The sequence below is a fragment of the Coregonus clupeaformis genome, unplaced genomic scaffold (genome assembly GCF_020615455.1).
Source record: "Coregonus clupeaformis isolate EN_2021a unplaced genomic scaffold, ASM2061545v1 scaf1188, whole genome shotgun sequence".
Lineage (NCBI taxonomy): Eukaryota > Metazoa > Chordata > Actinopteri > Salmoniformes > Salmonidae > Coregonus > Coregonus clupeaformis.
The window spans coordinates 71878-77406 of record NW_025534642.1 but is presented as its reverse complement, the minus strand read 5'-3'; positions in this window follow the sequence as shown (position 1 = coordinate 77406).

Sequence of the window (5529 nt, the reverse complement as noted above, 5' to 3'; positions counted from 1 at the left end):
CAGATTTGGGACCAGACTACTCGACATACTCTATACATTTTTTTTTGAAGGCCTATCTGTCTGAGTTAGGTGCTTGAAATTTTTTTTTTTTTGAAGAAATATAGCTTCTACTGAAGTGTTACATGTTTTATGCAAGAATAACCTAAATAGACATACGAGAACAACTGAACTAAAAACGACAAACTCATTTATTACACAAGACAGAGGCCATCTTTGACAAGTGTGTGTTCCAGGTAGATGCAGTTAGAGACTCTTGCTATTTAGTGGCGCAGCGGTCTGAGGCACTGCATCTCAGTGATAGAGGCGTCACTACAGACCCTGGTTCGATTCCAGGCTGTATCACAATCCAACTGTGATTGGGAGTCCTATAGGGCGGCGCACAATTGGCCCAGCGTCGTCCGGGTTTGACCGGGGTAAGCCGTCATTGTAAATAAGAATTTGTTCTTAGCCTAGTTAAATAAAGGTTAAATAAAAAAAATATATATATAAACAACACCTAGAGATCTTCAATCATTTGAGAATAAATTGGATGACCTAAGATTACGGTTATCCTACCAACGGGACATTAAAAACTGTAATATCTTATGTTTCTCCGAGTCGTGGCTGAATGACGACATGGACAACATACTGCTAGCGGGCTATACGCTACATTGGCAGGATAGAACGGCTGACTCCGGTAAGACAAGGGGTGGCGGTCTGTGTATATTTGTAAACAACAGCTGGTGCACAAAATCAAATACTAAGGAAGTCTCGAGGTTTTGCTCGCCTGAGGTAGAGTATTTTATGATAAACTGTAGACCACACTATTTACCAAGAGAGTTTTCATCTATATTTTTCATAGCTGTCTATTTACCACCACAAACCGATGCTGGCATTAAGATTGCACTGAATGAGCTGTATAAGGCCATAAGTGAACAGGAAAACGCTCATCCAGAGGCAGCGCTCCTAGTGGCCGGGGACTTTAATGCAGGGGAACATAAATCCGTTCTACCTAATTTCTACCAGCATGTTAAATGTGCAACCAGAGGAAAAAAAACTCTAGACCACCTTTACTCCACACACAGAGACGCATACAAAGCTCTCCCTCGCCCTCCATTTGGCAAATCTGACCATAACTCTATCCTCCTGATTCCTGCTTATAAGCAAAAACTAAAGCACGAAGCACCAGTGACTCAGTTAATAAAAAAGTGGTCAGATGACGCAGATGCTAAGCTACAGGACTGTTCCGGGATTCTTCAGATAGCATTGAGGAGTACACCACATCAGTCACTGGCTTCATCAATAAGTGCATCGAAGATGTCGTCCCCACAGTGACCGTACGTACATACCCCAACAAGAAGCCATGGATTACAGGAAACATCCGCACTGAGCTAAAGGGTAGAGCTGCCGCTTTCAAGGAGCGGGACTCTAACCCGGACGCTTATAAGAAATCCCGCTATGCCCTCTGACGAAACATCAATCAGCCAAAGAGTAAATACAGGACTAAGATTGAATCGTACTACACCGGCTCTGACGCTCGTCGGATGTGGCAGGGCTTGAAAACTATTACAGACTACAAAGGGAAGCACAGCCGCGAGCTGCCCAGTGACACAAGACTTCCAGACGAGGCTAAACCACTTCTATGCTCGCCCGAGGCAAGCAACACTGAAGCATGCATGAGAGCACCAGCTGTTCCGGATGACTATGTGATCACGCTCTCCATAGCCGATGTGAGTAAGACTTTTAAGCAGGTCAACATTCACAAGGCCGCAGGGCCAGACGGATTACCAGGACGTGTACTCCGAGCATGTCCTGACCAACTGGCAAGTGTCTTCACTGACATTTTCAACATGTCCCTGACTGAGTCTGTAATACCAATATGTTTCAAGCAGACCACCATAGTCCCCGTGCCCAAGGACACTAAGATAACCTGCCTAAATGACTACCGACCCGTAGCACTGACGTCTGTAGCCATGAAGTGCTTTGAAAGGCTGGTCATGGCTCACATCAACACCATTATCCCAGAAACCCTAGACCCACTCCAATTTGCATACCGCCCCAACAGATCCACAGATGATGCGATCTCTATTGCACTCCACACTGCCCTTTCACACCTGGACAAGAGGAACACCTACGTGGGAATGCTATTAATTGACTACAGCTCAGCGTTCAACACCATAGTGCCCTCAAAGCTCATCAATAAGCTAAGGATCCTGGGACTAAACACCTCCCTCTGCAACTGGATCCTGGACTTCCTGACGGGCCGCCCCCAGGTGGTAAGGGTAGGTAACAACACATCTGCCACACTGATCCTCAACACGGGGGCCCCTCAGGGGTGCGTGCTCAGTCCCCTCCTGTACTCCCTGTTCACCCTTGACTGCATGGCCAGGCACGACTCCAACACCATCATTAAGTTTGCCGACGAATTAACAGTGGTAGGCCTGATCACCGACAACGATGAGACAGCCTATAGGGAGGAGGTCAGAGACCTGGCCGTGTGGTGCCAGGATAACAACCTCTCCCTCAACGTGACCAAGACAAAGGAGATGATTGTGGACTACAGGAAAAAAAAGAGGACTGAGCATGCCCCCATTCTCATCGATGGGGCTGTAGTGGAACAGGTTGAGAGCTTCAAGTTCCTTGGTGTCCATATCACCAACGAACTATCATGGTCCAAACACACCAAGACAGTCGTGAAGAGGGCACGACAAAGCCTATTCCCCCTCAGGAGACTAAAAAGATTTGGCATGGGTCCTCAGATCCTCAAAAAATTCTACAGCTGTACCATCGAGAGCATCCTAACTGGTTGCATCACCGCCTGGTATGGCAACTGTTCGGCCTCCGACCGCAAGGCACTACAGAAGGTAGTGCGTACGGCCCAGTACATCACTGGGGCCAAGCTTCCTGCCATCCAGGATCATGGCTACCCGGACTATTTGCACTGCCCCCCACCCCCACCCCATCCTTTTACGCTGCTGCTACTCTGTTTATTAGTTATGCATAGTCACTTTAACTAACTGTAACTGTAACTGTACATATTACTTCAATTACCTCAACTAGCCGGTTCCCCCTGCACCGGTACCCCCCTGTATATAGCCTCCCTACTGTTATTTTATTTTACTTCTGCCCTTTCTTCTCAACACTTTTTTGTTGTTGTTTTATTTTACTTTTTATTAAAAAATAAATGCACTGTTGGTTAAGGGCTGTAAGTAAGCATTTGACTGTAATGTCTGCACCTGTTGTATTCGGCGCATGTGGCCAATAAAATTTGATTTGATTCGATTTGATTTGAGATGACGTACCCTGTAATGTTTAGTAGACTCTCTCCCTCATACTGCTACTGAGGAATGCTGTTCTATTAATATAAACGGTACCACTGATTCTGCCATTGAAATCGCATCTGGCATGTCTCTTGTGATGATCCCAGCCACACTGACGGATGTGTTGACTTGACAACTGCGTCAGAGTTTTGAACAAACCTTCCCCCCCTTTGTTCCATGCTGGCTGAAGACCTAGCTAGCCAGTAACTAGCTAACACCAGACAGATGGAGACCTAGCTAGCCAGTAACTAGCTAACACCAGACACAGATGAAGACCTAGCTAGCCAGTAACTAGCTAACACCAGACACAGATGAAGACCTAGCTAGCCAGTAACTAGCTAACACCAGACACAGATGAAGACCTAGCTAGCCAGTAACTAGCTAACACCAGACACAGATGAAGACCTAGCTAGCCAGTAACTAGCTAACACCAGACACAGATGAAGACCTAGCTAGCCAGTAACTAGCTAACACCAGACACAGATGAAGACCTAGCTAGCCAGTAACTAGCTAACACCAGACACAGATGAAGACCTAGCTAGCCAGTAACTAGCTAACACCAGACAGATGGAGACCTAGCTAGCCAGTAACTAGCTAACACCAGACAGATGAAAGGGGAAACATATATGTACACTATATATACAAAAGTATGTGGGCACCCCTTTAAATTAGTGGATTCAGCTATTTCAGCCACACCCGTTGCTGACAGGTGTATAAAATCAAACACACAAACATGCAATCTCCATAGTAAAACATTGGCAGTAGAATGGCCTTACTGAAGAGCTCAGTGACTTTCAACGTGGCACCGTCATAGGATGCCACCTTTCCAACAAGTCAGTTTGTCAGATTTCTGCCCTGCTAGAGCTGCCCCGGTCAACTGTAAGTGCTGTTATTGTGAAGTGGAAACGTCTAGGAGCAACAATCAGGGTCACACAGAGTGTTTCTTGGTAGTCTTAAACAAATATACTTTGAAACAAAAGTATACACCTCACACACATGGTTATGGGCTTAAAAACAAGACACCTTGTACCATGTCAGATATAGAGTTGAAATGTATTACATTTTGAGTTTGCATCCCAATATTACACTTTATATACATCACAGAAGACTGAAATATAACAAAACAGTTTGACATAGAAACACCTGATTTTCTTTTTTGAAATAAATTATGAAAAATATGAATAACATTCCACACGAGGCCACTAGTTGACTGCAGGAAAGGACAACGTGGTACCACTGATGCTGCCTGGAGGAATGCTGTTCTGTTAAAATAAGTGGTACCACTGATGCTGCCTGGAGGAATGCTGTTCTGTTAATATAGGTGGTACCACTGATGCTGCCTGGAGGAACGCTGTTCTGTTAATATAGGTGGTACCACTGATGCTGCCTGGAGGAACGCTGTTCTGTTAATACAAGTGGTACCACTGATGCTGCCTGGAGGAATGCTGTTCTGTTAATATAGGTGGTACCACTGATGCTGCCTGGAGGAACGCTGTTCTGTTAATACAAGTGGAACCACTGATGCTGCCTGGAGGAATGCTGTTCTGTTCATACAAGTGGTACCACTGATGCTGCCTGGAGGAATGCTGTTCTGTTAATATAGGTGGTACCACTGATGCTGCCTGGAGGAATGCTGTTCTGTTAATACAAGTGGTACCACTGATGCTGCCTGGAGGAATGCTGTTCTGTTAATACAAGTGGTACCACTGATGCTGCCTGGAGGAATGCTGTTCTGTTAATATAGGTGGTACCACTGATGCTGCCTGGAGGAATGCTGTTCTGTTAATATAGGTGGTACCACTGATGCTGCCTGGAGGAATGCTGTTCTGTTAATATAGGTGGTACCACTGATGCTGCCTGGAGGAACGCTGTTCTGTTAATACAAGTGGTACCACTGATGCTGCCTGGAGGAATGCTGTTCTGTTAATATAGGTGGTACCACTGATGCTGCCTGGAGGAATGCTGTTCTATTAATATAAGTGATACAACTGATGCTGCCTGGAGGAATGCTGTTCTGTTAATACAAGTGGTACCACTGATGCTGCCTGGAGGAATGCTGTTCTGTTAATACAAGTGGTACCACTGATGCTGCCTGGAGGAATGCTGTTCTGTTAATATAAGTGGTACCACTGATGCTGCCTGGAGGAATGCTGTTCTGTTAATATAAGTGGTACCACTGATGCTGCCTGGAGGAATGCTGTTCTGTTAATACAAGTGGTACCACTGATGC